Consider the following 12986-nt stretch of genomic DNA (forward strand, 5'->3'; position numbering starts at 1 on the left):
GTGCCCCAACCCCCCAATCGGCCCTACCCTGAGCGTGACTGAGGGTGGCATCGCAACCTCATGATCCGCCCTGCTCTGTGCATGACAGGGGGCGGCGCCCCAACTCCCCAATCAGCCCTGCTCTGAGCCCGACCAGGGGCTGCACCTAGGGATTGGGCCTGCCCTCTGCCACCCAGGAGCAGGCCTAAGCCAGCAGGTCGTTATCTCCTGAGGGGTCCCAGACTACGAGAGGGCACAGGCCGGGCTGAGGGACCCCCTCTTCCCCCCCGAGTGCACAAATTTTTGTGCACCGGGCCTCTAATATATATATATCTTTTCAGCTTTCAATTTCCATTATAATTTGGGAGATCTCTTCTATCCTCTTATTAAAAACTCTAAGAAGACATCAGATTACTGTGTTATCATATCAAATTAATAACTATAAATATAATTGACACAGGAATTACCAGCACACCATCTTAAACTTCTTAAATAAGCTATTTGTAATATGCATTGAAACAGAAAAGTCTAAAATTTTCAAAGACATTATTAAATCAGGATTTCATATTTTTAGTGAGGATGGGTTCTCTTCAATCCCCAAAGCTTTAACTGAGTGGAAGCAGTGTTACTAATAAAATCCATTCATATCTTGTACTGTGGACCCTATTATCAACTGTGTTTTTCTCCCCACTGAAAGTCCAGGCAAAACATGGGAAATAACATGAGATTTTGCTGAGGGGAGAGGGAGGAAGAAGTGGAGGAGGATATGAGGGACTAAATGAAAATGGACAGAGACTTGACTTGGGGTGGTGAACAAACAATACAATGTACAGATGGTGCGTTGTGTTACCAGGAAACCCCCAGATGGGCTTGGGCTCCCTGTCGCTATTTCTAATAATGAAGGCAAGGTTGAATTATATTAGGCGTTTATTGAAAAGGCTAGCCAACCATGAAGACAGGGCGATTACAAGCATCAAATCCTGCCTTCCAGGTGCAGGGGACAGGATTATATAGGGGAAAGGGCTAGTGTGAGGCTGGAAAGGAATGCAGTTATGTGCAGGCCTGGGGTCCGCATACATCAGCTATTGTAATTAGTCATCAGGGGATGAGATAATGTTGATGAGATGCTGTTTTGACTCCTGGTAGGTCAGTCTGATCATGCTTATCAGTTCGGCTTGCTGGATTCACAGCTGAGTCACCTCCTCAATCACTTCGCACAGGCCTTGGAAAGAAAACTTAAGAAAAATGTAATCCCCTAATTCACATATATAAGAAACTTAAATACCTATTCCCGTAAGTATATGTGTTCTAAGATTTAAAATAATATGATTACTTTTAGATTAATTCAGGTGCTGTATCTATCAAGTTATAGGTCCTCCTGGTCCCCCCTATGCACCTGAAACCTGTATAATTTTGTTAACCAGTGTCACCCCCATAAAAATAAAATAAAAAATTTTAATTTAAAAAAATTTTTAAAGAGTCAGGCTTTATGTGCTCAAATAAAAGTTGTCCAAGACCTTGCTAAGTGAAAAAACACAAGTTTAAAAATATGTGTACTATAATCTTATATTTTGTTAAAATGTTAACATTAATAATAAATACTATCAAAGAATTTTAAATGCATACAAATATGTACATATCAAATCTTTAAAATATTACCCTAAAAAGTGGAGATGTTTATGAAGGACCTTAACTTTCTACAACATTATATACTTCTTCAATATCTAGGTTGTTTTAAAAATATTTACTATGAACATATGCTATTTCTGTGATTGAAAAAATTAATAATAAAATGGATTTTTAAATAAAATCATCTCATGAGCACACAATGAAATACACAGATGATCTGTAATATAATTATACATTTGAAAAATTACATGTTATTTAACCAATGTCACCCCAATAAATTTAATGTAAAATATAAAAAATTAAATCATCTGAGATTCCATTTTTGCTCATTCATCTATTGTCAAAAGAAATCACACATAGACTCACAAAAGCCAGGTCTCAAGTTAAGTTTTATTTTTCCCAGAAAATCTATTCAAACTTGTACTTTCAATTTTATCCTTCCCACATGATTTTTTAAAAGATAGTAAGTTCACAGTTGAAGTTCAAAAAAATGCATTTGCTTTGGTTCAATAGCAAGTAACTTGAAAAATGTACTTGGACCAGCCCAGCTAGTATAGCTCAGTGGTTGAGTGTTGACCTATAAACCAGGAGGTCATGGTTCAGTTCCTGGTCTGGGCATATGCCGGGTTGCAAGCTTGATCCAGTCCTGCAGGAGACAGCTGATCAATGATTCTCTCTCATCATTGATGGTTTTTTTCCTCTCTCTACCTCTCCCTTCCTCTCTCTGAAATCAACAAAAAATATATTTTTTAAAAAATGAACTTAGACCAGCCTGTGGTAGTCTAAGGAGAATGAGGTAAATCTGAGTTTACTTACAACTGATGGTCTATGCATTGTATTTCAGCATTATATTATAGTCATGTTGAGTAGTATATAATTTAGAGTATGATGGACTGTACTGGGTCCAGGTAAGGCAGTCCCAACATATGTTCATGCTAGCTTCATGGAGGAATAGTTTAACATTATGAATATGTGTTTAAATCTAGACCTAGAGAGATATGATTAAGCTTCCAAAAGGTTTATATGATTCCACTCACCAATATGTTGTATTTATTATCATCTGGACATTCTGCTTCTGCTATGAGACTCTGGGTGGCCTTAATGTTCCACTCAGTTTGACTTATTTTAGACACTTTTTTCCTGACTATTGGCCCTTGACCTCACTTTCCTTGGAGCATTTTCTTTAAAAAAAACTTTAAATTTTGCCCTAGCCGTTTTGGCTCAGTGGATAGAACATCAGCCTTGGCCGATTCTGGTCAAGGGCACATGCCCAGGTTGCAGATTCGATCCCCAGTAGGGGGTGTGCAGGAGGCAGCTGGACAATGATTCTCTCTCATCATTGATGTTTCTTTCTCTCCCTCTCCCTTCCTCTCTGAAATCAATAAAAATATATTTTAAAAAAACACAAAACTTTAAATTGCCAAGTCTTTTGTTGCCACTTTGAAAGTAGGTAAAATATCTTGCATTTTCTTGCCAGTTTTACAACCCAGGGAATGCCTTTCTCTATGACTGGGGAACCTTCGCTTTGAAACATAATCATCAAGAGAGTGCCCCTGCCTCCCAGGCTCTGTGGGAGGGTAGGAGCCAACTACCACTACCTAACAAGATTAACTAGCTAATGCCAATTAACAAATACAGATGGCCTAATCATATTGGCCACGCCTCCCCCAGTGTCATCCAATACTTTCCCACCAGCTCACTCCAGGGCTTAAAAACCCTCCCACCTTTGTCTTAGTGGGTCTGAGTTCAATCTCTCTCCCTGTTGCAATGTCTTTAATGAAGTATTCCCTGCCTGCTTACTAGTAACTTCTCGGTGCAATCTTTCTTTGACATCAGTCAGGAAGTTCACATCTCTCTTAGAAAATGCCATTGCTCTCTCTGCTGACTATCCTGATTGTGCTGACTTCCTCCTGTGAGAAAACACTGTTCGATTTACACAGTGCCATGTTCTTCTGTCAACCCATCCTACGTGACATTTGTCAGTATTATTTTTTGGAAAATGTAACAGGGACAGCAATATTCAGGAAAATTCCAGTATGTTTAAGTTAATTTCTATGTTCTATATAATACATATAAAAGAGCTATAAATTTGATGATGCTTAAAATGTGTTTTATTAAAAATATGACACTGATGTTTGAGTCATTTCTAAAAACCTTGTAAAAACTCAATTTAAGACAAAAATGGATCATATCTAGACACACACCCAAAGTAAGTTTCAAGTGATAATGTGCTTTGTGCTTCTCAACAGAAGAGTAGTTGCATGAAAATAAATTTTCCAAGGACGTAAGTTTGAGCTATGTGAGAGGAAGCACATTCATTTATTCTAGGGCTTCTGAGAGCTTTGAGGACACTCAGAAGATTATGAACCTCTGAGAAGCCTTACACTATGTAACTTCTCCCAGACTTACTTAATTATGGATCCCTTTTTTTTTTTTTTTGAGCATCCTATGGAATGAGTAATTGATGGCTGAAAAGGAAAGATATTACAATTAGTTCATTGTACATTTTTCATGAAACTATCACAGTGATGGGTACCTACCCACAGGAGATTTGGCTCCTTACTGAGACATTGAAAAGTAAAATTAAGCAGCCTTCTTAATTTACTTCTTGCGGCTTTTGAGTTTTCAAAGCAAATCTCTAGTTGGATGTCACTAAACAAATCAAGAACCCCAGACTATGTGTGAGTAATCTATCCTTGCATTTTTTAAGTAAATAGTCCGATTGGGGCTTTAAGGGTCAAGTCTATTCAATATTAGAATTAAAAACAATAGGGTAAGAGGCTAAAAATAATAGAGTAAATTTTTAATCAAGGAGTTCCAGAGAATTTGATTTGGAGTCAGAAACCATTACAGAATATTGGTTTAAAAAAATGACCTAATTACATCTTAAAACACTATTGCTCTTCAGCATCCTTTTTATTTACAAACTAGTGACCCGGTATATGGATTTGTGCACATTGAAAGGAAATTAATTAGAAGGTGGCTGCAGGGTAGGACTGGGCAAGATGAGCCAGTCATGTCCTGGAGCCAACCTCCCACAGTCCCTCCCCTGCGTCTGTGTAGTGAATGGCGTCCCTCTGGCAGGTGGGGTCCCTCGGCCTGGCCTGCGGGGATCAGGCCGAAACCAGATCACCAACATCCCCCAAGGGGTCCTGGAGTACAAGAGGGCACTCTGCAAAGTTGCTGTCGTACAGCATATGGAACACAAATGCAAGTGTGCAGTAAACCAGATTCAGGGCCAGCAGTGCCCCAGAAACAATATAAACCACAGCCAAAGGTGAAATCATGAGGAATTGGTCTCCCTCCTCTCTGATTTCAGGGTGCGTCACCCGAGAACCGCCACCGCCAAATCACTGCAGCTTGGCAGCTTCTGCACTGAGCGTCTGCACCCTGGTGATCAGTGCATGTCATAGTGATCAGTCGGACATTAGGAGGGACACTTAGCATATTAGACTTTTATATATATACTAGAGGCCTGGTGCACAAAAATTTGTGCACTCGGAGGTGGGGGAAGGTCCCTCAACCCGGCCTGTGCCCTCTCACAGTCTGGGACTCCTCGGGGGATGGCCATCTCCTGGCTGAGGCCTGCTCCCCAGGGGATTGGGCCTAAGATGGCAATCAGACATCCCTCTGGCAGCCCGGCAGCCATAGGGGGATGTCCACTTGCCAGCTGGGAGCAGACCTAAGCTTCAGTCAGACATCCTTAGTGCTGCTGAGGAGGCAGGAGAGGCTCTCACCGCCACCGCTGTACTGGCAGCCATCAGCCTGGATTGTGACTGAGCAGAGCTCCCTCCCTGTGAGAGCGCACTGACCACCAGAGGACAGCTCCTGCATTGAACATCTACCCCCTGGTGGTCAGTGTGTGTCATAGTGACCAGTCATTCCCAGTCTTTCTGCTGTTAGGGTCAGTTTGCATATTACCCTTTTACTATATAGGATAGAGGCCTGGTGCACGGGTGGGGGCCGGCTGGTTTGCCCTGAAGGGTGTCCTGGATCAGGGTGGGGGTCCCCACTGGGGTGCCTGGCCAGTCTGGGTGAGGGGCTGAGGGCTGTTTTCAGGCTGGCGAGTGACTAAAGCTTCCAACCGCTCCTTGTTTTCTTCTCTCTCTTTTTTTTTGGTTTTTTTTCAGGCAGGCCAAGCCTGCAACTAAAGCTCCCAGTCTCTCCTTTTTTCTTTTTTTTTTTATTCTGGGATTTATTTACCTTCTGTAATTGAAACTTTGTTGCAGCTCCAGCTCCGAGGCCGGCTGGCTGAAAGCAGGTATCTAGGTTTTGTTTAGCTTCTATAATTGCAACATTGTTGCTTAGAGTGCAGCTCAGAGCTGGGCTGTGGCAGGCGGGGAACCTTGGCTTCCTCCATCACTGGAGCAAGCAACCCTCATGTTCACTTCAGCTGCCTGGCTGCCGGCCGCCATCTTGGTGGGCAGTTAATTTGCATATCACCTTGATTAGCCAATGGGAAGCGTAGCTGAGGTATGGTTAATTACCATGTTTGTCTATTATTAGATAGGATAGACTAGAGGCTCGGTGTATGAAATTCATGCACGGGTGCAGTCCCTAGGCCTGGCCGGCGATCAAAGCATGAGCATCTGGAGTGGAAGGTCAGGTCCCAGCTGACCTCTGGGCCCTGGGAAGCACCTGGGCCCCCAGGCCCCAGAGCACTCCTCAGCACCTGGGAGCTGGGTGGTGGCCCCACCCCCCGCCGCCGCCACTGGTTGCCCTCTGGGGGGTGATCAGCAGGGCGATCAGGCCCCACTTGCACTTGCCTTGGCCTGGCACCCGCCCGCTCACCTGCTCCACCATCCCGCCACAGTCCGACTCTCATCAGGGCCCATCAGTGCTGGCAGCGCCTCCACTGCCGCCCGCTGCTAGCACCACATCAATAATGCCCACCATATTCCGTGCTGCCCCTTGGTGGTCAGCGCACGTCATAGCAAGTGTTCAAACTCCTGGTTGAACTCCCGGTCGAGAGGGCAATTTGCATATTAGGCTTTTATTATATAGGATAGGCTGGCCGATATTGTTTTTGTTTTGCTTTTTTAGAAAAATTTACTTCTGACCATAGACAAGAAGGGAACAGATGTTCATGGCTTTAGGAAAACTATTCATTGCTTCTCAACCTTCTGGCTAAGATCCAGTGTAGAAAAATTGCTCACCCTAATTCTTACAGCACGGCTTTGAGAGATATGCCCTCTGGTGGCTGAGGTGCAGATTCTGATCTTGGTGTTTGATTTCTTTGCTTGTTTGCTTGCTTGCTCACTTGCTCAGTTATTTATTTATTTGTTTTATTCATTTGTTTGTTTTAGTAATGACTGAGTCTCTTTAAAAGACACAATCTAAAAAAATCTAAAAATTCAGAGTTTATTAAAAGTGACAGCAAACAGCATACTGCATCGTGTTTTAAGTTACTGCAGGATGTAATTTATCTCATTCTATAACTTGTTAATCATATTAGTAATTTACAGTAGCACATACAAAGATTATAAAAGAGTGTGGATATGCTAAAGGGGTGTGGATATCATAGCAAAAGGCTTAAACAAATTAAAAAGAAACTAAAGGATCAGGACATAACCAAAACTTCAACACCACAACCTTTTCAGAAGCCAAAGTTCAGTTGTCCAGGAAGATCCAAAGTTGATGCTTTTTTGCCTTAAATGGCCAAGTGCCAAAGCCCTCCAATTAAAATTTGCCCATGAGCTCTTCTGCATACATGCTCCCCCTAACCCATTAAACACCCTTAACTTAGTCCAGCAAGTAAGATGGATTTAAGGCACCACTAGATCTCCCATCTTCTTGGTTGGTGCCTTCTCACTGAATAATCTTTCCTTACTCCAGACTCTGTCATTTTGAGTTTTGGCCTTTCAAAGTGTCAAGCATACAAACTATGATTCGGTAACAAAAGGACATGCCCAAAAGGTTAGAGTGTAAATCCTAGTTGTTTGACCTGGATAATTAGGTGGATGATGGTGCTATTTACCTAAATGGTGAAATTTTGAGGAAAAATTATTTGGGAAGGAAAATGAAGTGCATTCTGTGTAAACATGTATATTTTCCCCCCATGTCCTGTGTGGTTCAGGGTTCAGGATCTGGAAGAGGGGCCGCACACAAATGAAAGAGACAAGACAAGAGATAATTTGGAAATTGGGGGACCAGACGAGAGCCCATCCCAAGAGGATGGACTTCGCTTGTGCTCAGGCCTTGCCATCTTTTTATTCAGTTTGGGATCCACCCACAGCCCTTAGGCAGGCAAGTTCCAGTAACAGACAGACTATCTTATCAGCAATGATTTACATGATAATAGATGGGGAAGTTGCTTCTGCTACCATTGTCTGGACTAAACAGTGGGTGCATAGCCCTGACCTTTGCCAGGGCTTCAAGGGTCACCAGCATTCCAGACTCCTTGTCCACACCTCTCTGCTAGAGAAGACAATAGGTGGTTTCCCACACATTCAAGTATTCAGCTTGAAATATGTTTAAGATGGTTATCTGGTGTTCAGATAGAGATCTTAAGTAGGCCCTAGGTATAGAAGCTTGAACTCACAAAGAAAGCCTAGGCCCGTGGTCGGCAAACTGCGGCTCACGAGCCACCTGCGGCTCTTTGGCACCTTGAGTGTGGCTCTTCCTAAGCCTTAGGAGTACCCTAATTAAGTTAATAACAATGTACCTACCTATATAGTTTAAGTTTAAAAAATTTGGCTCTCAAAAGAAATTTCAATCGTTGTACTGTTGATATTTGGCTCTGTTGACTAATGAGTTTGCTGACCACTGGCCTAAGCAAAGGTATAAAATTGAGAGTTAACAGCATTTAAATTCTATTTAAAGACATGGAATTGAGTGAGATCACATAGGGAGAGAGGTGGGAGGAGAGATTAAAAGGAAAGGGAAAGGAAGAGAATAAAAAAGAAGGCAAAAAAGAAAGCTTAGAACTAATTCTAACTTTTCTAAAAATACAGAAAATTAGAAGGAAAAATTAGGGAGGTAAAAGAAAAACTAGGAGGGTAGTATCATGGAAGGCAAGAGAAGGAAGTATTTCAAGAAAGAGTCAGTGGTTAATGGTACAAATGCTACCCAAATGCTGAATGAGATGAAGACCAAATAGTGTCCCTTAGTGCTGACAACCGGGAAGTCATTAGTAACCTTAAGCAAGAGCAGTTTTGGTAGAGTGGCAGGAATGGAAACAATTGTGAAATGAGTACATGGGGGTGAAGAAAAAGAGAGAGAGAATGCAAACAATTCCCCTGAAAAGGAATTAAGAAATGGGCAGCTGTTGGATAAAGATGTAGAGTCAAAAGAGTTTTGTTTTGTTGTGGAGGATGTTGGGATGCTGATGAAAATGATCCAAGATGGGGAGATGCCTACTGGAAAATGAAAGGGCGAGGACTACGCCCTCCATCTTACCCTGGGTCCTCCATTTTTGGGCAGCCATGTGCTCGGCAAGGCTTCTTCCCAGAAGCCCAAGCCTCTGCTAGCCACACCCAGGATTTCTTTAAACTAACCAATGACAATCAAGGGAAGTGCGCGCCATAGATATGACCACATCCTGTGTAACAAGACACCGACTTGAGCCACACCCAGGATTTCTTTAAACTAACCAATGACAATCAAGGGAAGTGCGCACCATAGATATGACCACACCGACTTGCGCCTGGCCAATCGGCAGGACCCACAGTCCTCTCTCCTCCCCTTACTATAAAACCTCTCTCCCCACAGGGCTGGCCCTCTCTCTGCCACTTGCTGCTGTGTCAGTAAGGAGGGTAGGGGAGCCAAGCCCGGCGGGGAATAAAAGACTCTCTGCTTTTGCATCGGACTCGGCTGGCTCCCTGGTGTGGTCTCTTGGGGATCCTGAAATCTGGGCATAACAGAAAAGTGAAGTCTTTTTGAAAGTGAGAAAGAATGGGATTCAGAACAAAAATAGAGGAGTTGTCCCTTAGTAGGAGTAAGAATACTTCTTCCACTGTAACAAGAAAAAGATGAGTCCAGGTGCAGATAGTTTGAGAAGATAAGGGAGTTCCCCTAAAATAGCTTTTCTTCTCTCCATGTTGTTTCAATTAAGGAGGGTGTGGTAACGTATAATAACACGAGCTACACCTGTATATCCTCCAGCCCAAAATCTGTCTTTTTCCCTTTTCCTCTCATTCTTAGTAAATAAACTTGCCTAATATTTCATGGAGTACACAGAAGCCATCAAATTGACTATTTTGTTTACTGCCACCATATCTACAAATCTACCTGCATCTGTTTGCATCCTCTCCTTTATTCCTGTTAGAATGGCCCAGTCAAAGACCACTCCCATCATTTTGTTCTAGATACAAAAATATTCTGCCTTCCAGAGCCATTGTGCCTACATGGCCTTTCCAGGGCCTTTATTCTTTTATTCCTTTATCAATTCACAGCTGAATTTTTTAAAAGGCTGAGTTGTCAACAGACATCATAATATCCAGTGTCCACTTCTTAACCTTTCATTCACTTCTCATTGTACTCTAATTCAGTTTTCACCCCCTTGACTATAATTCCTCAGTTCACCAATGACCTACTTATAGCTAATTTAAATGGACATATTTCAATTATTATTGCATTTAACTTCTTAGCAACTCTCCACAATTTGATCATTTGGTCATTCTTAAAATACTCTTACTTTCCTGTGTAAAACCACCCTCTCTGAGTTTTCTTGGAGGTCCTGCTTCTCCTCAGTCTCTTGTACTAACTTCTCAACCTCCATCCACACTTCAAGACACTGGCTTTCGGCATGACTGAATCTTAATCATCATCTATTTTCATTTTACATTAGAAATAGCAAATTGACAACCTATCAGCTAAATCCCCCACTGTCTAGCATAGTGTCTGAAAAATAATAATTATTCCATAGATATTTGTTTGATTAATTAATTAGCCATAAGACTAGAATTCAGTTGGGCTTAGGATAAGGGGATGTGCAGGAAGCCGCCGCTTGCCAATACTGTCATGAGCGTGCACCAAGGAATGTGGGAGGCCGATGGACCTTGAGCATTAACAGAGCTGATGCTAGGCACCAATTTTTCATGTTGAGATAGCGGTGGCTCGAAGCAATTTTCTGACCTGATAGCCTCCAAGTAAATGTTTACTGGACCTTACTGATCTTTACTGACCTTTGAGACTGTCTGTCTGCTATGTGTTTGCCGTGCGTTACTGAGGGCAAGATGTGTATCTAAAACTGAATAAAAAGCGGAGTAGGTGAGATCTCGTTGTGTCTCTTCAAGAAAGAGGCTCCACCTGGCCCCTAATGCCTTCTAAATTCGTATTCTTGTACAGTGGGGCCTTGACTTAGGAGTTTAATTCGTTCGGAGACCGAGCTCGTTAAGGAGCTCGTTAACTCAAATTACTCTATCAACTCAATGCAAAAAATCGGCCCAGAGACAGCTGGTATCTCAAAAAACTCGTTAGTCGGGACACTCGTAAGTCAAGGCCCCACTCTATAGCATTTTCATTTGTGCGTTGGCCCCTCCTTCAGATCCTGAACCTCGCCGCAAAGGTCACGGCAGGGATGGAGACACATTGTGAAACTACCACTAAAACAAGCTCCAAGACAAGACTTCCTCCCCACCCAACTCAACAGGTTCCCACACCAACTACCATAAACTATTTAGACTTGACAATTGATCAAGAAGTCAGCAGCTGTTGCTTCAGAAGCTCCTTGACATCTGGTGATTGAAAAAAACACAATTAGGAAGTTATTTGGAGTGCTTAACCCGAGGTCTACAATCAAGAAACTCAGACCTCTAAATTATATAGGCAAATGAAGGCTAGCTTACCTCCTTTTGAGGGTCAACTTAAACACTACCATCATTTTACATACTTGCTCCTCTTCTAAAATTCAGTGATGGTTTTTTATCCTTAACATTCTTTCTAATCAATCCTGAGACAATCAGCGAAGAAAAACTAGAACCAAACAAAGAACAGAGTCTGATTCACCTGCTTTCAGGCCAACTTCATCTCAATAAAAGTCTGATCAAATTCAAATTCTTCCTAATTATGTGATGTGATAGGAGTGTTAGCTAACACTACACCATTGCAATCATATTACAATAAACATATCAAATCAAGGTTGTACACCTTAGGCTTACACAATGTTATATGTCAATTATATCTGAATTTTTTTAAAAATTAACTTCTCCCAAAACCAGCTGAGGAGCAAAGAACCCTCATAAACTCACCCAGAAATAGTCAGTCAGCCAAGACTTGGCTTGACACAAATTCATCAAGGACCAACTAATCAACAAAGAACTTCCTCATCCCAAACACATCCCCCAACAGCTGTTCATTCAAAATCTACTGCTACACACACTCATCTGAAATCAACTTGTGAGAGAAGAGTTTTCTTATCCAAAGATCATCCAAAAGCACTGTTTAGCTAGAACTTGGCTCTACACAAATTCATCAAAGACAAGCTGATCCTCAAAGTACTCTCCTATCCAAACAAGCTCTTCAGCAAGGACCTACCACAAACACACTCATCCGAAACAAGGCAATATACAAAGAGTTGCATCATCCAAAACTTTTTTCTAAAAACAGCTGCCTCACCCTGCTAGTTTGACTCAGTGGATAGAGCATCAGCCTGCAGACTGAAGGGTTCCAGGTTTGATTCTGGTCAAGGGCACATGCCTAGGTTGTGGGCTCGATTCCCAGTAGGGGGTGTGCAGGAGGCAGCCAATCAATGATTCTCTCTCATCACTGATGTTTCTCTCTCTCTCTCTCCCTTCCTCTCTGAAATCAATAAAAATATATTTTTTTAAAAAATAGCTGCCTCGAATGGTGGAGATTTAGATGGACGTGTCGGTGCTTTGTCCCGGAGCAGATAAGAAACCATTTTTTTTTCTTTTTTTCATCACCTGATTTTACCCTTTTAATTACTACATTTTTATTTTTAACCAGTATTATTACTGCTACCATTTTACCATTTTTTAAAGTGTCATTTTATTTTCTCTTTATTTTATTTTGGGACTAATGTTCTCCGTTCTATTTTCATCGTTCCTTTAGCAACATTTTTCTCTACCTCAATTTTGCCTCTGTGCTAAAACCCTCTTCCCCACTTTTTCCCTTTTGTTGTCCTGTTTCTCTTAGCCTACTCCAGCTTTAGATTTTCCCTATTCTTTTTACCCCCTGTCAAAATTTCACCCTATTTATATATCCTATTTCCAATCCCCTGCTCTAAATCCTTATACACCACTCCCTTATCTTTCTTCACTATCCAAATTTTTTTTCTTCTTTTCTCCCTCTATTGTTTTATTGTTGTTTGCTTGATTGTTGAGTATATTGGGGTGTTTTTTTTAGAATTGTTTGTGAGGTTATTCTGCTTATTCTTTTTATTTTTTTTGTCCCCTTCCTCCACCCTCCACACCCCC

This window comes from Myotis brandtii, unplaced genomic scaffold (assembly GCF_000412655.1).
Source record: "Myotis brandtii unplaced genomic scaffold, ASM41265v1 scaffold681, whole genome shotgun sequence".
In the NCBI taxonomy this organism is placed as follows: domain Eukaryota; kingdom Metazoa; phylum Chordata; class Mammalia; order Chiroptera; family Vespertilionidae; genus Myotis; species Myotis brandtii.